This window comes from Macrotis lagotis, chromosome 8 (assembly GCF_037893015.1).
Source record: "Macrotis lagotis isolate mMagLag1 chromosome 8, bilby.v1.9.chrom.fasta, whole genome shotgun sequence".
NCBI classification, from domain to species: domain Eukaryota; kingdom Metazoa; phylum Chordata; class Mammalia; order Peramelemorphia; family Peramelidae; genus Macrotis; species Macrotis lagotis.
The window spans coordinates 178,528,073-178,551,241 of record NC_133665.1 but is presented as its reverse complement, the minus strand read 5'-3'; the positions used below and the strand labels follow the sequence as shown (position 1 = coordinate 178,551,241).

At 36.2% G+C, this 23,169-nt stretch overlaps 1 pseudogene; it reads left to right on the top strand.

The window, feature by feature from the left end:
- The first annotated feature begins 6,738 nt into the window (after positions 1 to 6,738).
- Positions 6,739 to 7,923, top strand: LOC141496582 (protein FAM161B-like; annotated as a pseudogene).
- The last annotated feature ends 15,246 nt before the right edge of the window (positions 7,924 to 23,169 follow it).

Sequence of the window (23,169 nt, the reverse complement as noted above, 5' to 3'; positions counted from 1 at the left end):
TTTTAAAAAAGTTGTTTGAAGGGTAATGTTTGGAGAGTTCAGTTGGGTCTCCACCTGTACTCAACCATCTTTGCATGACCCCCCCCAACTGATTTTTTTAAAATTTAATTTATTTAAGACAATGGGGGTGAAGTGACTTACCCAAGGTCACACAGCTAGGCAATTATTCAGCGTCTGAGGCCAGATTTGAACTCAGGTACTCCTGACTCCAGGTCCCGTGCTCTATCCACTGGGCCACCTAACTGCCACATCCCCCCCCCCTTGATGTTTTTAAAGAACACATCCATCATATCATATTTGTGGTGAAAGAGTTTCAGTGAATATCTAGTTTCTGCACATCAAATAGAAATGCTTCTCTTTAGTACTTGATTCCTTTCACAATCTATTCGACCTTTCCAGTATTTTTGCTATGCTCCACATGTTCCAGTCATTTTCTCTTCTTCATACTTTTGCACGGATTTCTGAGTCTTCCTTCTTAACTCTGTCTTAGAATCCCTAGGTTTCTTCCAAGCCCAATCAACTCAAAATGCCATGCCCTCCCTGAGACTTCCTGATTACTCCAACTGCTAGTGCCTCCCCTCTCCAGATGACCATGATTCATTTTATATATGCAGATTGAATCCTCTCACAGGCCAGCTTAGAGGTAAGGCTTCCTCTTTGGGCTATCACCTTCTTTTTTATTCTTGTCCCCTTCTTTTGCTTTTTTTTTGTGAAAGGACAGAGCTGGGAGGTGATGAACTTCAAGGATGACACTATTCATTTCTTTGTAATTGGGGGCAGAATTTGAGGGGTAGAAGAAAAGAAAAATCCTGAATCCATTTTATTTTAATTTTTTTTTGCTTTTTTTCAAGGCAGTGGGGTTAAGTGACTTGCCCAAGGTCACATAACTAGGTAATTATTAAGTGTCTGAGGTCACATTTGAACTCAGACCCTCCTGACTCCAGAGCCAGTGCCCTATCCACTGTGCCACCTAGCTTTCCCCAATCTATTTTAAAGCCACATGAGATTTTTATTCAGATTTTTGAAAATTAATTTAACAGGTTATTGTACCCCTGATTTGAAATGTTATAACAATAATCAAGAGATTGAAATCTTTGCTTTAATATAAAAAGGAAGTTCATAGCCAGTTATGTTTTATAAATCCAATATTGAAGTCATACCTGCTTCTACTCTTTGACAAAAGTCACAGTGGGCAGAATGGGTCTTTGCTTGCCCTGTTACACCTCAGTTCATCTGTTTTACATTTTATGCAACCAGTCCAAACCATCTTCAAAAAGAAGGATTTGGAGAACCTCAACACCCTAAGGACACCATTGTCTATTTAAACTACACACTGGAAGGAAGGGTAGGACAGTAGAAAGAATTCTGGTTTTAAAGTTAAAAGAAATGGATTCAAATCCTACCTCTGGTAGTTATCCTGAAGAAATCACTTCTTCAAGTGATCCTTATTTTCCTCAATTGTGAAATGAGTATTTTACCAGATCGTCTCTGAGGTCCATTCCATATCTATAGTGCTCCACAACAGTAGTGAGTATGCATTTATTTTATGGCTTCCATGATATCAATGAACATCATGCCACTGAACAAGGTTACTTGGGTTAATACATCTTCTAAGGAATCCTGAATAATTTTGATGTATGCAAGAGACATCTTGTTGCAAGAGAACATGTTGGATTATCTTTGGGAAATCATAATTCCTTTGATAGTTTCATTTCTCTTTCCCTGAAACGAAGGCTCACCTTTAAGATCAGTGTTACCAGTTTTATTGTATGGCTGTGAGTCATAAATAAAATAGTGAAATAGGTGAATAATTAAAGATTAATATCCTTCAGGAAGCCAGTGAAGAGAGTATGGTAAGAGTTTGAGCAGCTGCAATACCTACTGACTAAGGAAAGATGAAGAACCAAAGCAAAGAATGCTTTCCAAAAATTGTCTGAGCAAAAATAAATGGACTGGTCACATGATGAGAGTGAGGGAATTACTAGTTAACAGCCTAAGAACCTCATTAATGTCCTTCCAGTGTCAAGAGAAAACAAAGTTCCCCAGATGTTTGGGGGACCCCTAGTGGCAAAATTTGGGTAGGAAATGGGCAAATCTGCACAATAATAGGGTTACAATTTGTATGCTGGAAGAAACATCTACATTAGCGACATTCCAGACCTATCTAGGTATTTTTGAATATTGGTCATTTATCTATTCTTTTAGATACATATACCCTGTAACTATTCTTTCCACTATTTATCTCCCAAAACTCAAATATATTAGCCAGTGATTAATGGAGTAGAACAATCATACTTATAATCTAGATATTAGTCAATAAAATGTGCTAAATTTCTTAACTCTTTGGTTTAGAATCCCTAGGTTTCTTCCAAGCCCAATCAACTCAAAACACTATACCCTCCCTAAAACTTTTCCTGATTACTCCAACTGCTAGTGCCTCCCCCTCTCCAGATGACCTCTCACAGGTCACCTTAGAGGTAAGGCTTCCTCTTTGGGCTTTTACCTTCTTTTTCTATTCCTGTCTCCTTCTTTTGCTTTTTTTTTGTGAAAGGACAGAGCTGGGAGGTGATGAACTTCAGGGACCACACTGTTCATTTCTCTGTAATGTGGGGTGGGGATCTGGGGGGTAGAAGAGAAGAAAAATCCTGAATCCATTTTAAAGCCATATGCAATTTTTAGTCAGATTTTTTGAAAGTGAATTTAACAGCTTATTATACCCCTTATTTGAAATGCTCCAACAATAATCAAGAAACTGAAATATTTGCTTTAATATAAAAATGAACTTCCTAGGGGTGGCTAGGTGGCACAGTGGATAGAGCACCAACCCTGGAGTCAGGAGGACCTGAGTTCAAATCCGACCTCAGACACTTAATAATTACCTAGCTGTGTGGCCTTGGGCAAGCCACTTAACCCCATTGCCTTGCAAAAACATAAAAAAAAGAACTTCCTAGCCAGTTTTGTTTTTATAAAATCCAATACTGAAGCCATCCCTGGTTCTACTCTTTGACAAAAGTCAGAGTGGGCAGAATGGGTCTTTGCTTGCCCTGTTACACCTCAATTCATCGGTTTTGCATTTTATGCAACCAGTCCAAACCTCAACACCCTAAGGACTCCATTGTCAACTTAAATTACACATGGGAAGGAATGGTAGGACAGTAGAAAGAATTCTAGTTTTTAAGATGGAAGAAATGGATTCAAATCCTGCTAAACACTGGGAATACAATCATGTTTAAGAAAGTCTTATATTTTAAGGATTTTCAGTCTAGTAGGGAGAGATAACACAAAAGAAGGCTAAAAGGAGAGGGAGGTACTTATACAGGGAAATGGTGGAGAAGCCACAGTAGTCCCAGTTGAATGTAGCCAGCTGGGAAATGAGAATTTATCTGGGATCTCAGTCTGTTCCCTTCATTAAATGTAGAGGTATTATTAATGGAGCCACTCTCCAATCAGAGGGTCTGAGGGTACCAAAGAGGTGCAAATACCAAAACTGTTCGGATCTTGCAAGATGATGAGATTTTCCAAAAAATACTGCGGTCAGAGTGGAAAAGCCAAAGAAGTCCACAATGAATGTTGCCAGTGAATGAAATCAAAAAAGTGTACAAGGATTGCTGGAGACATGTAGGTTACATGAGGAAAGATTCAGTTAGACTACATCTAGGCAAAATGGACTGTGAGTGGCACAGCTTTCAAGAATGGTTTGCAGCTGTTTAGCTTTTCAAGCTATATCTTGAGGGCAGTTTGGTAGTTCCCTTTTCTTTTTGTCCTCATACTTTTAAATTTTGATTTACTTCATCATAAAATTCCCAAGTGTCCACTTTTGCTATAAACCAAAATTTGTCCTAAAATTCAATCTTTTCTTTATGGGTTTTTCAAAGTTTTCTTGATTTTTCCAACACCCATTTTTGTTTTCAATGTGAATGCTCAGATTCAATAGGAAATTGATTCTGGTAGTTACCTTTTTTTAAAAAATCTTGTATGTGACATCCTAGCTACTGATTTCTCATTCTTATGGAAAATATGACACCCAAAAGATGTTTTTCAATACCTCATATCCATTTTTTCTAGTGACAAGGAATTTTTTTCTCTGTCATAATATTCTTGAAGCTAGATAATTATGTATCCGGGTGACTTGAATTCTAAGATTCTTCCTTGCCTATAGTGCTTGATTTCCCCCTTGTCTACATGTTTTCTGTTTGCAGATACTCATAGTTTTCTTAAATATAATGATCTGATTGTTTCCTTCTTCAATATTTTCAGGAAATTCAATAATTCTGAGGCTCCCTCTTCTTGATTTACCTTCCGAAGCTACCACTTCATTTGCACTACTCTGTAACAATCCTTTCCCAAATATGTCATTGTCTGAGTTTGTGTTTCTGTTTTAACTCATTATGTACTACTTTTGCTTTTAAAATCATGTATACTTATCTGGAAGAACTGAGTTAGAATCCTCCCCTAAATACTACTAGCCACTTAGTTGTATAACCTTAGGCAAGTCATTCATTCTCTTGGTTTTTGTTTTCTCATCTCCAAAATAGGGCTACTAATATCATCTCACAGTTTTCTTGTGAGGATTAAATGATTTAATATTTGTAAATTGTAATTTGTAAAATTTGTAAATTGTAAATTAAATATTTTTAAATTGTTTTGTAAACAGAAAAATACTATATTAATTCCAATTATTATTGTTTTAATTGCTTAAGTGTTGAGTTTTATCTTTATACTGTTCCATGATGACTTGGATACACTAATTTTCTTTCAAGTTCTATTGACACTTTCTTTGATTATTTTGTTGATTTGGTTTTTTCCTCTAATCAATAAAAAATTTTTCTATTATCCAGTTTAGTGTCTCTAAGCATTTCTTTCTTTCTGATATAACTACTAAAGTTTTTTTAGCTATTCTCTGATGTTTCTGGTTTTGATTTTATTTCATAATTTTTTTTCATTTTATTAATGCTCATCTTCAACTTGCTCATTTTTGTTGTTTTAAATTATTTTGGTGAGGTTTCCTGAATTTTTTTGGCATTTATCTTCCTATCATTAAGAGGAATTTGAGGCTGAAATATGCCTCACATCCATCTTATTTTGTGGGCTGATGCATTAGCGAACTATCCAATGATAAGAAACCATTGTGAATAGAACTGATATTCTGTGATTTGTGTTTTTCTTTTCTAAAACTTTGATTCATATTTTTTCTTTTAACATCTGCATAATTTTGAAATGTCATCTTCTTCCTTCTCCCACAGTCATCCTTTTTATCAAAAACTTTTAAAAAAAAGTGGTGGATTAAGCACCAGCCTTGGAGTCAGGAGTACCTGGGTTCAAATCCAGTCTCAGACACTTAATAATTACCTAGCTGTGTGGCCTTGGGCAAGCCACTTAACCCCAGTTGCCTTGCAAAAACCTAAAAAATAAATAAAAAATAAAAAAAATAAAAAAAGGTGGCTGACTTCAGTATATTGACAGAAAAATCTCTAGCTGCAGGCTTCAGCTTTGGCACTTGGGAGCAGGCCTGTGACCCTAATCTGACATAATGGAGGTCATAGGAAGAAAATATTCATCATCAAACCTTTTGACTTTAATGACAAGATATGTTTGAAGTTGTTAAGATTTTATTTTCTGTTCACTGGGATTCCAGTAAAGGTTGGCATAACATTGGTGAATATATTCATTGGTAAAGCCGAGTTAGAAGAAATTCCAGAAGGATACATTCAGGAACACTGGAATACTTCAAACACTTTATAGCAGGTGGCATGCTCCTTATGTTTATTAATCTATTGAAAAGAATTATGAAAGACTAAGAACAATTCTATTGGGGCTTGAAAAGACTGATCTGATGTTAAAGTATTAGGAAACAGACTTATTGAAGGAGGCTCTGCTTCATCTTGGATAAAGAACTTCATTGATTGTGGTTCTAGAGCTGCCCTTGACCAGTGAGGCATTGATTCTAGATATCCAATGCCACTGTCTTTAGTGGGAGTTAAATGAAGAAATGTATACTGTATTGGTTTTCTAAGAGTAGAATAGCCATTTCCCTTTTAGTCTTATAGTTAGTTCTCAATGTAATTTGAGAGAATTGCTTTTGTTTTTAAGGAATGGTTTTCTTTTTTAAGCAGATCATGAATAAGGTAACTAAAATTAGAGAAGATCAGAGTTTGTGATCTTCAGGATAGTATTTGGGAGTAGATTCTACAATATGTCCAATAAATGAAAATTCAGACAAAAAATATGTGTATCAAAAATGACTTATGTACCTGAACACATTTAATACCAGTATTTTGGTTCATCATCGATAACTCCAATTGGTTTAGCCTGGATAATGTAAAATATCGATGCCTAAATAATTCAGAAAATGAAAAGCTTCAGTAAACAAGTCTTCTGGAATTGGACAGAATTTTTATGTTTTCTTCCTTTCTATAACCAAGAAACTTTTTGCAACCCTTTAAAGAATGTGTGTTTTTCTATAATCTTAATTGCTGACCTATAAAAAATCTTTGTTGGTAAATATTGGAAAAGTTCGTGTCAAGAGTAGCTTAAGGCAAAGAGTTTTAAATGATAAAAATGATAAAATACAAAAATTAAAAAGTATTTGTTAAATTAAAATGCCAAGCATAGACATAATTTTTTTAATGAACAACTAAAGTTTTTCTTTAAATTAATTTCAATTTCCCAGTGTCTGCCATTCTTTATCTCATTTGAACCAAGAAGACAATGAACAGAAAAGCATAGTGCCAGAACTTCCAGGCTCCACCAGTGCCCTCTCATTCATCTGCCCTTCTATCCATGGATATGGATCATGGAATGGAATGAGACCCACAAACAGTCAGGGATCCAGAAGATAAAAGAACTGCTCTTGTCTTCCCTTTAGCCTATAAGCTAGTCCTGGGGGAGAAAGAGCAAAAACAAACAAACAAACAAACAAACAAACAAACAAACAAACAAATAATGGGAAGCCATTCAACAGAAGAGTTCAGCAGCAATGACTCAAGTGAAGACTTCAAAGCAAGACGTGGTCAAGATCTCCTAGTCAATCTTGGAACCAGTCCTGGGTGACAAGGTCAAAGAAACTAAACTGTAGAGAAAGCTCTGTATGCAGAGAAGAGTCAGAGATCACCTATAGATAGCCTCTTCTTCCACCACTTCTAGTAGATTAACTGATCCAAAGTCTCAAATATCCCCTCAAATGCAGCAAGAAAACTCAGTTTCCTGCAGAGAGACTGATTTCCAACCAAGGGATGAATTCCAGTGTCCCTGACTTTAAGCTTTTTTACAGGACCTTCCAAAAGGAAACTGTCCAAAAAAGGGAGACTAAACCAACCTTTCACAGAGATTCAGCAAGGAGACAACAGAAGCAAAGATGCCTCCCAGGCATCCATGACTCCATTACAAAAAAAGCTGTTCTCTTGAGTTGTCTTGCCTCTCTCTCCTAACACTCTCCTGTTCACCACCAGGAAAAGGGAATCTGTGACAGATGCTCCCTTGAAGGAAAAAAAAGAAGATGAAGAGAATGAGAATGCCTACTGGTTGGATCGGCATAGGGAAATATCAAGCTGTGTATAAATCTGTGACCTCATAAGCAAATGCCATGGATCCGCATAAGTGCTTGAAGGAAAGCTGTAAGAGACTTGGCTCAGTGATCAAAAGAGACCTAAAGAGTCTTAAGAAAGAACTGGAGGAAGTGAAGAGGAGAGTTCAAAATAGACCCATCTCTCTGAACAAGTGATACAGATCTGTACCAGGAGAGATGCAGAATGCAGGTCCTGAAGCATACTATGGAGAGATGCTTTAGATGAGGACTTGGTGAAGAACAAAGGACAAGATGCAGTCGACTTAGAATGGAGGGAAGAAGACAAGGAAGGAACTGATTCCCTCAGCCACCATGAAAGCAAGGCATTGTTTAGGAGTAGCAAGATTCAGAAGAAATAAAACATTTTCTCTCAGAGGAAGATTTTGTGCACCTGCCTTTTCAAACAACCTGCCTGGTCATTCTCCAAAATACTGAGCCACTAAGTCAGGATTCTGTGAGAGCACAGACCAGGAAAAAGCTGAGCCCTCTTGCTGCATCATTTTACTTTGTGGTCTGTAGGATGATACTGAAATTTAAGTGGTAGTGGGGAAATCTTAGAAGGCTCCTCTTCTAACCCTCTTTTCAACACCTGAAGCTCTGATTTTCATTATTATGGATGACTTTCTCCTCTTCTGAACTTTGATCCATCAATCATCCCCTTTCTTTCTTGTATCTTCAATCTTTTCTCTCCTTTGAAACAGTCCTTTCTACTCAACTCATTCTCTGGTCTCCCCCAACCTAAACAAACCACCTAAAGTGACTTTTCTGTCACTCTACCTCCCATTCCACCTTTCTCCTCAATTTTCTTTCCCAGTTTGACCCATTAAAAAAACCATAGAATCAAATTGGAAGGGATTTCAGTGATTCCTCAGATTAACCTATTCTTGGGGTGGGGGTGGGGTGGGGGGTGGAATTCCCATTGCAAGTTTCCAGAGAAGTGGTCAGCTAACGTTTGCTTGAAGACTTCCAGAAGGAGGTCATTCACTACATTTTGAAACAGCTTGTTCTACTTTGGGGGCAGTTCTAGTTTTAAGCTTTTTCTTACATCATATAAAAATTTGCATCTTTCCTAGTTCTTGCCTTTGGGTGGAGGGGTGGAGCAGAAAAAAAAGACTAATCTCTCAAATGACAGCCTTTCAGATACCTGAAAATAGCTATCTTATCATCTCCCCCAAGCCTACTCTGCTCCAGCTTAAAAATTCCTAGGTCCTTGAACCAGTCCTCATGTGCCAGAGGTTTGTCCTTCACCAATTTGGTGACCGTCCTTTGAATGCTTTCACTGTCTTCCTTTCTCCAACCTGTGGTGGAGACCTGAGCACAGTACAGTGGACTTCTCATCTTATTCCTGGAAGCTGTGTATCTGTGTTTATACCTCCACTTACTCACTGTTCACTCCTTCTTCAGTCCCTTCTAATCTCATTTCTCTTCCCACACTTTTACTGAAAGTTATCTTTCAAAATGACAACTCTATTAACTCCTGCTTAGTTCCCATCCTTTTTTTTTGCTGAATTTAATCAAATCAAATTCTATTTGAACTCTATAACATTTTATATTGTTGACACATTTCCTTCCTTTTCTCCAAATCTTTTGCTTTTATGACACTTTGAACTCCTGGTTTCCCTCCTAGCCCACTAACCATCACAATGTCTCCTTTTTCCTCATATATGTAGGTGTTCCCCAGTTTTTAACTTCATTCCATATGTCTGTTACATATTATCCCTTCACCAATTCATTTGCTCCTGTGGCTTTATTATTCCTCTGCATGACTCCAAAAATTAGCCCTAACCTTTCTCCAATCTCCAGACCCATATTTCTAACTTTGATGAACATCTTTGTCTCCAAAAGTTGAATAGACCTGTGATTTCATTGATATGAATGCTCCTCAATCTATCTATGCATGACCTTCCTATTCAGGTGTCATCAAAGTCCTCTTAATTCTCTCCAGATGGTCCACCCAGTATACTTGAACTTTGAGTTTTTATGATTCTCCAGAGATACTAGAGGAGCACATAGGTCTGTCTATTAATTATCTTTCATGTTCACTAATAAATCTCCTTCATGTCACATGTTCATGCCAAACCATGCTCTTCTCCATTGCCCATTGTGTCATCTTTCACTTCAATTCTCTGGAGCAGTTTTCCAAATTCCGTTAATCATAGTCATACAAAATTTCCAGAAGAATATTGGTATTAAAATATGGTCTTTTATTTTAGGTTAAAACTTGAGAACATAGAGACTTACATATATTCCAAAGGTATAATCAATTGTCTCCTCCTCCTCCTGGTCAGTTTTGGGATAAACTCACATTTGCAGTCCAAGATATGTTTAAGATGTATTTCTCTCCCACTCTCCCACCTTCTGTGATCTAGTCAATTTGGCTTCTTCTGTGTTCCTCATGTGAGACTCTATCTCTTCTTGTGTGTCGTTTTTTCTGACCATCTCACACACCTGGAATATATTGCCTTCCCAACCCTCCTAGTCCCTTTTTTCCTTTAGCATACAGCTCAAGCAGCATCTAGGGCTGATCCCCTCAACCATTCATGCCCTTCTTCCCAAACTACCTTCCATTTAACTACTCATTCACTTTCTGTTTATGCTGTATACATTTATATGTGTTTATGTTCTCCATTATGTTCTCCTTGTGATTAGGGATTGCTTCATTCTTTGTACTTACATCTGCAGCCCCTAGTACAATTTGGGCAAATAATAGGTCCTTTATCAATACTAGATATCTAAGTAAAAAGTAATTCTCCAACCACTTGGCTTTTTCCTGTGTACATAGCAGACCAAATCCCTTAGTAATTCTAGATTCCCTTTAGAAGACTGCAGTGTTCTTGGACTTGAGATAATTAGTATAATGTTAATTGAATACGGTTCTTATGGCATCCTACATAGTGAATTCTTTTTGTTTGGGTTTGCACTAGACATTCATACCAGTAATAAAGGCTTTTGGTGAGTATGCATCTCCCATTTATCACTTGTTATTATAATTGGAGTGGCTAGGTGATGCAGTGGATAGAATGCCAAGCTTATAGTGAGGAAAACTCATCTTTCTGAGTTAAAATCTGGCCTCTGACACTTACTAAGTGGGTGACCCTGGCTAAGTCTCTTAATTCTGTTTACCTCAGTTCCTTATCTGTAACATGAGCTAGAGAAGAACATGGCAAAGCACTCTAGCTGAGTGTTTGCCAACAGTCCTCCAGTTGGGGTCAAGAATAGTTAAATATAATTGAAAAAACAACTGAGTAAAAATAATTGGAGACTCATTTACCTGAGTTCTCACCTTTGCTAAAAGGAATCATGTGAGATCATGACATATGTATGGAAGGGCACCTTGTTGAAGGAGAGACATTAAAGTGTCTTGATCTGCCAAATTGTTTTTGTTTTGTTTTTATAAAAGACCCACTACAAACACAATGAGTTCTCTGCCTCATTCAGTGAGTTGCATGATGATGAAAATGGTCTTCTGTGAAATATTGTTTACAAAAGCCATCTTGTGTTTTTCAAAGAATCTCAGCAAGTTTGTCCTTGATATATATGATTATTCTCTTGGAAATTTTGTATAGAACTGAAAGGCATGTGGGCTGCTAGTTCTCTTGGACACCTTTTAATAGTAGTGATGTCTGAGATTTTTGTTTGTTTGTTTTTTGTCTTTTCCTTACTCAGAGAATGACTCCCTTAATTCGCTCAAAACTGTTTCAGCAGCACAGATGACTTTTGGGTATACATACATGGTCCAGACCAGCTTTTTTACATCTTTCTTAAATTTCACTTCTAAAAGCATAATGTAACTTTAGATAAGACTGTGATGTTAAGTTCATAAGTAGAGGCTCTACTGTCTGTAACAATGGAAGGAGTTGATCACAAGAATCTATGTGATCTTGTCCAACAGTCAGTTGCCCTCTTCCATATTTAAATGCCCTTGGAAAAACTAATTGGCTTTCTTGTCATCTTTGTTAAATTGGTTTCCTGTGTTGTAGAGCACAAGACCCTTGGACTGGGTGGGGGGAGGAAGAAGGAATATACATCCACTTTTTTCAGTGAAAACAAAATTTGAGTCAAGTCAAGAATAACCATAAATTTGTTCCAAATGACTGAATGCAATGCAATAATCATTAAAACCTTCATGCACAAATAAGGTCAAATTTGAGTTATTGCATGTTGATAGCATCATCACTTGCTATAGGCTCATGATACAGCTGAGTTCTATTTCTATGCTATTTGCTTCATTTAGACATAAATTATTTAAAATTGAAGTTTAATATATGGAAATGAAACATACCATAATATCAATTATATTTCTCAATATTCATTTTGATAAGTAAGCTGGTTCTAATAAACAAAAAACCCCAAGTCTCTGCAACTTCAAAACAAATTGAAATAGCTCAAAAATATTAATGATCATTTTAAAATTTCAGTATTTAAATCTCTCAATTTTTATCATCTTTAATTTTTGAATCTTTAATTATTCCTTAATCATGAATAGATACATACCCAATTTGAAGGAAAATTTCACTAAAGCAGCTGAAACTAGTATGAGCAAGGACAACAAAGACAAATAGTCAAAATACAGAAAAATCAAAGTAAAAAAATCAAATTCAGAAAATCTAAACCATAGTTCTAATTGAGATAACCCAAGTACTGATGAAGAGCACTATTTGTTGGGCATAAATGAGCTAGTTCCAAAGTGAGTGAAACCTAATAAACTGAAATATTGTAAAAATATATATAGAAAGCATATTAGAAATATTATTTTTCCAGAGAAAAAGCTAGATAGATGCTTTTAATAAGAAAAGCATTTTTTAAAAGTGTCAAATAATGAGGAGCAGCTAGTGGGGTAGTAAATAGAGCACCGGCCCTGGAATCAGGAGGACCTGAGTTCAAATCCACCCTCAGACACTTAATAATTACCTAGCTGTGTGACCCTGGGCAAGTCACTTAAACCCATGCAAAAAACCCATTCAGATGGAGAAAGACCAAAAAGACCTCTTTTTTTTGCAAAAAACAAAAACAAAAACAAAAAAAAGTCAAATAAGGAGGTTTCCAGAATTGGATAGTGTAAAAACATTTCCTTCAATAGGATAAATATTGGTCCTACTCATAGCTGTTAATATAATGTTTTGCATATTATATGCTAAACAGCTTTGAATGGCCTTTCTTGCAGAGAATATGGTTAGGAGAATTGCCCAATTTTTGAAGTCCTTTGTAATGAGTCATTTGAGAAACCAGTCTTTGTATTTTGCATTGGAAGTGGACAAAGTAAAGATGTAGCTAACAAGATAATTTAATTAGATAAATATATATATATCTATATATCTATATCTGTATCTATACATATAGTCTCCCAAGTGATTTTGTACAGTTTAAAACTATTAGATCTTAAAATTGCACTGAGACATCTTATATTATTATTATTTTAGGCAATCAGTGTTAATTGACTTGTCCAGTCTCATAGCTAATAAGTGTCTAAGTGGATTTGAACTCAGTTCCTCTTATTTCCTTGGTAGGTGCTCTACCACTAAACCACCCAGTTGCCCTGGTACCCTATACTGTTGAAGCTGATATTAGGGAAGATTTGCTACTTCACAAGCCCATGTAGCTTTGTCTCAACAGGATAAAATTTCATCGTATCTATATGTTTTTTAAATTTAAATTTATTTTTTATTAAAGATATTATTTGACTTTTACATTTTTCCCCCAATCTTGCTTCCTCCCCCCCCCCCAGAATGCACTCTGTCAGTCTTTACTTTGTTTTCATGTTGTACCTTGCTCCAAATTGGGTGTGATGAAAGAGAAATCATATCCTTAAAGAGAAGTCTAAGAGGTAACAAGATCAGACAATAAGCTGTTTTCTTTCTAAATTAAAGGGAATAGTCCTTGTACTTTGTTCAAACTCCACAGCTCCTTATCTAGATACAGATGGTACTCTCCTTTGCAGACTGCCCCAAACTGTTCCCGATTGTTGCACTGATGGAATGAGCAAGTCCTTCAAGGTTGAACATCACCCCTATGTTGCTGTTAGGGTGTACAGTGTTTCTCTGGTTCTGCTCATCTCACTCAGCATCAGTTCATGCAAATCCCTCCAGGTTTCCCTGAAATCCCGTCCCTCCTGGTTTCTAATAGAACAATAGTGTTCCATGACATACATATACCACAGTTTGCTAAGCCATTCCCCAATGGAAGGACATTTACTGGATTTCCAATTCTTTGCCACCACAAACAGGGCTGCTATAAATATTTTTGTACAAGTAATGTTTTTACCCTTTTTCCTCATCTCTTCAGGGTATAGACCCAGTAGTGGTATTGCTGGGTCAAAGGGTATGTACATTTTTGTTGCCCTTTGGGCATAGTTCCAAATAGCTCTCCAGAAGGGTTGGATGAGTTCACAGCTCCACCAACAGTGTAATAGTGTCCCAGATTTCCCACATCCCTTCCAACAATGATCATTATCCTTCCTGGTCATACTGGCCAATCTGAGAGGTGTGAGGTGATACCTCAGCGAAGCTTTAATTTGCATTTCTCTAATAATTAATGATTTAGAGCATTTTTTCATATGGCTATGGATTACTTTGATCTCCTCATCTATAAATTGCCTTTGCATATCCTTTGACCATTTGTCAATTGGGGAATGGCTTTTTGTTTTAAAAATATGACTCAGTTCTCTGTATATTTTAGAAATGAGTCCTTTATCAGAATCATTAGTTGTAAAGATCGATTCCCAATTTACTACATTTCTTTTGATCTTGGTTCCATTGGTTTTATCTGTGCAAAAGCTTTTTAATTTAATGTAATCAAAATCATCTAATTGGTTTTGGGTGATGTTCTCCAACTCTTCCTTAGTCATAAACTGCTCCCCTTTCCATAGATCTGACAGGTAAACTAGCCCTTGATCTTCTAATTTGCTTATAGTATTGTTTTTTATGTCTATGTCCTGTAACCATTTGGATCTTATCTTGGTAAAGGGTGTGAGGTGTTGGTCTAATCTAAGTTTCTTCCATACTAACTTCCAATTTTCCCAGCAATTTTTATCAAAGAGGGAGTTTTTATCCCAATAGCCAGACTCTTTGGGTTTATCAAACAGCAGATTACTATAATCATCTCCTGCTTTTACACCTAGTCTATTCCACTGGTCCACCACTCTATTTCTTAGCCAATACCAAATAGTTTTGATGACTGATGCTTTATAATATAATTTTAGATCTGGTAGGGCTAAGCCACCTTCTTTTGCACTTTTTTTCATTATGCTCCTGGCAATTCTTGACTTTTTATTTCTCCATTTGAATTTACTTACAATTTTTTCTAACTCAAAGTAATTTTTTGGAATTTTGATTGGTAGGGCACTAAACAGATAGTTTAGTTTTGGTAGAATTGTCATTTTTATTATATTAGCTCTACCTATCCATGAGCAGTTGATATTTGCCCAGTTATTTAAATCTAATTTAATTTGTGTGAGAAGTGTTTTATAATTGTTTTCAAAAAGATTCTGAGTCTGTCTTGGCAAATAGACTCCCAAATATTTTATATTGTCTGAGGTTACTTTGAATGGGATTTCTCTTTCTAGCTCTTCCTGCTGTTTCTTGCTAGACATATATAGAAAAGTTGAGGATTTATGCGGGTTTATTTTATAACCTGAAACTTTCCTAAAATTGCTAATTGTTTCCAGTGGTTTTTTAGATGATTTCTTGGGATTCTCTAGGTAGACCATCATGTCATCTGCAAAGAGTGAGAGTTTTGTCTCTTCCTTCCCAATTCTAATTCCTTTAATTTTTTTTTCTTCTCTAATTGCTGATGCTAACATTTCTAATACAATATTGAATAGTAGTGGTGATAATGGGCACCCTTGTTTCACCCCTGATCTTACTGGGAATGCCTCTAGCCTCTCTCCATTGAATATAATGCTTGTTGATGGTTTCAGATAGATACTGCTAATTATTTTAAGGAACAGTCCATTTATTCCTACACTCTCTAGTGTTTTTAATAGGAATGGATGCTGTATTTTGTCAAAAGCTTTTTCAGCCATCTATTGATATGATCATATGATTTCTGATAGGCTTGTTGTTGATATAATTGAGTATACTAACAGTTTTCCTAATATTGAACCAACCCTGCATTCCTGGAATAAATCCTACTTGATCATCATGTATTATCCTAGTGATGACTTGTTGTAATTGTTTTGCTAAGATTTTATTCAGGATTTTTGCATCTATATTCATCAGGGAGATAGGTCTATAATTTTCTTTCTCTGTTTTAACTCTTTCTGGTTTAGGTAACAGTACCATATTGGTTTCATAGAAAGAGTTAGGCAGAGTTCCATCTTCCCCTATTTTTCCAAAGAGTTTATATAAGATTGGAACCAATTGTTCCTTAAATGTTTGGTAGAATTCACTTGTGAATCCATCAGGCCCTGGAGATTTTTTTTAGGGAGTTCAGTAATGGCTTGTTGAATTTCTTTTTCTGAGATAGGGCTGTTTAGGTATTTAATCTGTTCTTCATTTAACCTGGGCAACTTATATTTTTGTAAATATTCATCCATTTCACTTAGATTATCAAATTTATTGGCATAGAGTTGGGCAAAATAATTTCGAATTATTACTTTAGTTTCCTCCCTCATTGGCAGTGAGTTCACCTTTTTCATTTATGATACTAGCAATTTGGTTTTCTTCTTTTTTTTAATCAAATTGACCAGAGGTTTATCAATTATATTGGTTTTTTCACAATACCAACTTTTGGTTTTATTTATTAATTCAATAGTTTTTTTGCTTTCAATTTTATTAATTTCTCCTTTAATTTTTTAGAATTTCTAATTTGGTACTTAATTGGGGATTTTTGATTTGTTCTTTCTCTAATTTTTTTTAGTTGCATGTTTAGTTCATTGATTTCCTCTTTCTCCAATTTATTCATATAAGCATTTAGAGCTATAATATATCCCCTGAGAGTTGCTTTGAATGAATCCCATTGGTTTTGGTATGTTGTTTCATTATTGTCATTATCTAGGATAAAATGGTTAATTCTTTCTATAATTTGTTCTTTGGTCCACTCATTTTTTAAAATGAGGTTATTCAGTTTCCAATTTGTTCTGGGTCTATATCTCCTTGGCCCAGTATTGCATATGACTTTTATTACATTGTGATCTGAGAAAGATGTATTCACTATTTCTGCCTTTCTGCAGTTGATCATTAGGTTTTTATGTCCTAGTACATGGTCAATTTTTGTATAAGTTCCATGTACTGCCAAGAAAAAGGTATATTCCTTTCTATCCCCATTCAGTTTCCTCCATAAGTCTACCATATCTAATTTTTCTAACAATCTATTTACCTCCCTAATTTCTTTCTTGTTTGTTTAATGATTGGATTTATCTAGATCTGATAGCGGGAGGTTGAGGTCTCCCACTAGTAGAGTTTTGCTGTCTATGTATTCCTGTAATTCTTTCAGCTTCTCCTCTAAGAATTTGGGTGCTGTCCCACTGGGTGCATATATATTCAATATTGAAATGACTTTATTGTCTATGGTACCTTTTAGGAGGATAAAGTTTCCTTCCTTATCTCTTTTAATGCTATCTATTTTTGCTGCTGCTTTGTCTGAGATAAGGATTGCTACCCTTGCTTTTTTTACTTCAGCTGAAGCAAAATATATTTTGCTCCAGCCTTTTACCTTTACTCAATATGTATCTCTCTGCTTTAAATGAGTTTCTTGTAAGCAGCATATTGTAGGATTCTGGTTTTTAATCCACTCTGCTATTTGCTTACGTTTTAAGGGAGAGTTCATCCCATTCACATTCAAGGTTATGATTACTAATTCTTTATTGCCCTCCATGCTATCTTCCCTCTGTTTATATTTTTCCCCCATCCCCCCCCCTTTTATCCATATTCCCCAGTCTTTTGTTTCTGGAAACCACCCCCTTCAGTGTGTTTGCCCTCCTATATCACGCCCTCCCCTTTCTTTCCCATTTCCCTTTTTCCCTTTTCCCTTCCCTTCCTTTTGTTATTTCCCCTTATTTCCCCCACTCCCCTTCCCTTTCTCCATCCCCCCTCCCCTTTTCCCCTTTTAATACTTGAAAAGTTAGATGTTTCATAAGTTAACTGAGTATGTGTAGGTTGATTTTAAGCCAAGTCTGATGAGAAGAAGATTCAGGTGTTTCTTCTCTGCTCCCTTCTTCCCCACTATTACCATAGGGTTTTTGTACCTCTTAGTGTAATGAGATTTACACCATTCAATCCCCTCCCTCCTCCCATCTCTTTCCTGTCCCCCTTTTTAAGGCAGTAGTGTGATTTTAGATCATTCTAAGTCATAGAAAATTCTAAGTGTCTGTCCCTTTTAGTTCTGTATATTCTACTCGAATAGAGTCAAAATTCCTGAGAGTTATTAGAGTCTTTCTCCCAAGTGGGGTTAAAGCCAGTTACATGCCATTAGATAGTAGTATCATGGATAGGTCATGAATGTCCATCATTTCTGGCTAGGTGTATTCTCTCTGTTAGAGTTACATTTCTCAAGGTTTATGAGAATCTTTTTTTTTTACCCCCATGCTGGGATATAGTCAGTTTCAACTTATTGGATTGCAATTTTTTTTTCTTTTACCACTCCCCCCCCTTTTTTTTACCTTTTCATGTGTCTCTTGAACCTCCTGTTTGATGCCCAAATTTTCTGTTTAGCTCTGGTCTTTTCATCAGAAATTTTTGGAATTCTTCCATTTTGTTAAATGTCCATCTTTTTCCCTGAAAGAGAAGGCTCAGCTTTGCAGGAAAGTAGATTCTTGGCTGCATTCTAAGCTCCAATGCTCTTCAAAATATCTCGTTACAGGCCCTTCGATCCTTTAAGTTGATGCAGCCAGGTCCTGCGTGATCCTTACTGTGGTGCCTTGATATTTAAATTGTTTCTTTCTGGCTGTTTGCAGGATTTTCTCTTTTATCTGATAGTTCTGCAGTTTGGCCACAACATTCCTTGGTGTTTTCATTTTAGGATCTTTTTCTGGTGGGGATTGATGTACTCTTTCAATAACTACTTTGCCCTCCAATTCCATGATGTCAGGGCAGTTTTCCATCACTAGATCCTGTAATATTAAGTCCAGGCTTTTTTTCTCTTCAGTGTTTTCAGGAAGTCCTATAATTTTCAGGTTGCCCCTCCTCGATCTATTCTCGAGGTCAGTGGTTTTGTTGATGAGGTATTTTACATTTGCTTCTATTTTTTCTATTTTTTGATTTTGTTTAACTGACTCTTGCTGTCTCATGGAGTCATTAGTTTCTGTAGACTCCATTCTTTTTTGGGGGAGGAGTTTTCTTCATTAACCTTTTGCAACTCCTTTTCTAATTGGCCAATTCTACTTTTGAAAGAGCTTTCCATTTGACCAATTGAGGTTTTTGAGGGAATTAATTTCTTTTTGAATTTGCCCATTTGAAGATCTGAGAGATTTGTTTTCTTGTTGCAAGGTATTAATTGTCTCCCCCAAATTTTCTAGTTGATTTTTAAACTACTTCCTTATTGCTTCAAGGAAGTCTTTCTGTGCTGAAGACCAGATTGTATTCTCCTCAGAGGTTCCAGGTCTCTCTGAGTTAGTGTCTTTCCCTTCCAAGAATTTTTCTATGGATCCACCTTTCTGCTGACCCTTCTTCATTTTGCTAAGACCTGAGTTTTGGAGGGGCTGGTTCACAGGGGCTTGGGATTGCTAAAGGCTTTACTCCCTGAGTGCACTTTCTCTGGCTGGCCAGTAGGAGGTGCTGGTTGCCCTCTCTGGAGTGTCTGTGACCTTGGTTGGGAGGCCTTCTCCCTTTGCCCAAAGGGAGGAGTTGGAACTATTGAATTCTTTTGCCTTCAATCAATGGTGGGATTTACCCTGGTCTGGGCTGGTTCTTCTGCTCTCACACCTGGGCCTGAGGCAGAAGTAGTTTGCATTTGTTTGTTAGGGGAGAAGTCTGAGTTGTAATGGGACTCAGACCACAGGAGCCCAGAGATGGTGTCCACAGCTCCCCTGCTCCAGAATTCTCTCCCCAGCCCTGTCCAGGATCTCTGGGGGGACAGCTCCAACACCAGCGCCTCTGCTTCCCCCACAGACTCATGCTCCCACCGTCCAGCCCCACCTCTGATCCAACAGGTCCGGCTCTCAAGCCCTCAGACTCCAGGTTCCAATTCATCTGCTAATCTGGTTGATCTGGGGCTGATCCTCCCTCTGGGCCCAGACTCACCCGCCTGAATTCAGCCACAGCTCCTGCTGGAGACAAATCCCAAGGTAGATCTTCTTTCTCCTGGCTTTTCTTTCTCGGTTTTTTTGAGTTGGATTTCTTTTAAGAGGTTTGTTTCATGTGATAGATGGGGAAGAGATCAGGAGACTTTAGAATTATGCCTGTCTTCTCTCCGCCATCTTGGCCGGAAGTCTCTATATGTTTTTAATGAAAAATTAATATTAAATTAAGAGATTAAATATTAGCAGATACTCATCTAATCTCATGGACTACTAGTCAGAGATGTACTATCCCCCACATACAAGCAATCTGGATATAATATATGCTACAGTTCTCCAAGTCAATATGAGTAACTTTACAGAATGTAAAGTTTTTTTTTTTTGTTTTGGGTTTTTGTTTTGCAAAATCATGTGACAATATGAAATCGGACAGTAGGATACTTACATTTTATTGTAAAGTATGATGGTATTCTCATTACAAACTACTTAGAACAATTTTTGAGCTGAGACAAGAAATTGCCCTTTTTTCTTAATAGTGATTAAGCAACTTCATTTTGTAAAACAAATTTCCATCCAAATATATGTCATTCCTAACAGTACTCCAAACCAGTGCAAGGTCCACAAATTCATACTCTTGGAAAGATAACGTGACTACAACTGAAAGTTCGACCTCTCAAACCTAGTTAAATGTTAGCATTGTCTCCCAGTTTTTAAAAATAATGTCCAGCAAAGGAAAATTATCTTTAGACCTGTTTATCCAGTCTATAAGAAGATAATCATTTGATTTCTAAATATAAATTGATAAAAATTCCATATGCCAATGGACAAAGAGGTCTTTTTGGTCTTTCTTCATCTGAATAAAAAATGGTCAATAGACTTCTCTTTCAGTAGTATTGAATGTTGAAATAAGTGATCTGAAGATCACAGTATCTTTTGTTATGTGGTCAAGAAAAAATCCTTTAGCCTATCAGGCCCATTCCTGAGTTTTTTACTGAAGCTACTAAAATTAAATATCAGTTTTGATTTTTCATTGAATATCACTGTTTGAAAAATTTTACAGATAAGCAAGTGCATCTATCACATATTATTTTAATGTTATATTAAAATTGCAATTGCTTTTATTAATGTTACATTAATATATTTGAGATTTGTTATAATTCTTAACTTTATTTGAAAAATAAAATATTTTAAATATAATTTGATAGACTCTTAGTTGAAGACAAAATTATTTTTTAAAAGTTAGGATTTGAATTTTTTTGGTAAGCATTTCTTAAGAGTAGAAATAATTTTATATCAACCAAGATCATAAAGTACCTTACTGATTTGTTAGACTCAGTTAATGTCTCCTAAGTACTATGTTGAAAGAAAATAGAAACCAAATTTATTTTCATTTTCCTTATAAATATAAAAATCAAAAGCAGTTGTTTTTTTTTAGCATGGGAAGCATTATGTGAACTTTTACATTATAACATGAAAAATGATTATGTAAATAAATACTGTAAAGGACAATATAGCCCTGATATATGAACACCCACAAAAGATGGATATGGACGGTGTTGATTCCAATTTGCTAAAGTTATAGCACATCTTTCTATTAATAAATTTCAGTGTAAAAGAGGAGAGTTACCTGTTCTATCCTTTGCATCAAATACATAGTTAAATTCTGGTTAACACTAAGGTAATATGGCAGAAGTTAGAGAGTGTGGGAAAGTAATGTTTCCAAATTATCTAGATTTTATTTATCTAGATAAAATAAAAACAAAAAGTCTTTTCAACTTCAAAAAATAAAGAAAGAAATCGGAAAGTTCCCTCAAACTAACCCACAGATCAGCCAAATCCCATGATGTTTATAGTGTTCCTTACTTATTGTTCCCCACTAATGCAAAGAGGAAAAGGAGGTAAATTCTCATAACTTTCCTTGGAAGCCCAGTTTGGTTAAACTTGTTGCTCTTGACTGTTTATTCTGTTGTCAGCATTGTACATATTCTTTTCATGCATATTTTCCTAATTCTGGATATTTCCCATCAGTTCATATGTGTTTTTCTATACTTCTCTGGGCTCAGACTCATATTTTTTTGAATAGTAATATTATATTCACTTTATGTACTCCAATTTTTTAGCTATTCCTCAATCAGTGAGCATTTATTTTATTTCTAGTTCTTTGCTCCCATAAAAGGTGGCACTGCCTTCTGTCACATATAAAGTTGCTCAATTATTTAATAACCCAATATAGAACTTTAAAGAAAGTCTTTAACCCAAAGTGTTCCCTAGGAAAATAATAGGATACTTAGAAATAATGTCAAAAGGAAACCTGAAGTAACATTTGTCGATGAGGAAAACTTGATTTAGCTGAAATGGATGTATGTGGTAGAGTAGACAATTAGCTCCAATTAACTTCAATTAAGCGACTATCTATTTGAACAGCAGATAAGATGATGTGTGGTGAATTCTACTGAGCTTGAGGGCAGCATCAAAGCATAATTGAAGGATGCTATTTATCCACTTGTCTGTATTTACTGGAGGAAGGAGAGGAAAACTCATGGGTCTTATGTCTGATTGATGTGCCATCAGATCCCTGGGGAAGAGCAGAGAGAACATGGCAGCTGGGAATCAATGACATCTCTGCCCTTTGTACAGATGGTTCCTCTGGGCTCCAGAACATGAGTCACCAGCTTTCTACCTCTAAAACCTTGGAAGAACCTGGGTGGGACAGGAATAGACCCCCTCAGACTCAAAGACCTTGGCTATGACAGGAATCTCCCTGGAAACAACCACTTTGAGCTTCATGATCAGTCCCTTTGACTCTTCTGGGCCATAGGAGAGTGACTTTTCTCTAGAAGTGAGCATTTCCTCTCATAGCAGCTCCAGGCTGGACTGTTATCAGGGAAAAAGTGAAGGAAAGATGGAGGGAGAAATAGAGGCAGGAAAGGAGCAACAGGTTAAGCCACCCCTAATAAACTAGTAAATTCTACTTCAGTTCAATGAAGAAACAAATGAATGAAGAAGGTATTCATTAAAGATATTCATTCATAAAGTGCAAAATACTTTAGAAGTAATATCTGTTATTAGAAGTGATGTTCTGACTTTTATTATAATACTTGCTAAAGGAAAAGCCACCAGGTGGCACTGTGGCTAATAGAGCATCAGCCCTGGAATCTGGAGCACCTGAGTTCAAATCCAGCCTCAGACCACTAAGCTATGACTTAAGTCACTTAATCTCAATTTCCTAAAAAAAAAAAAAAAGAAAAGAAAAAGAAAAAGAATAAGCCCTGAGAGCTAACCCTGGAATTAGGAAATCTTGAGGACCTGAGTTCAAATCCAGATTCAGATACTTAACTAGCTATATGAATTATGCAAGTCCATTAATCTCACTTGCCTCAAAAAAAAATAAGAAAAGACAATGAAAATAAATTTATGCTTTGAGAGCCAACCT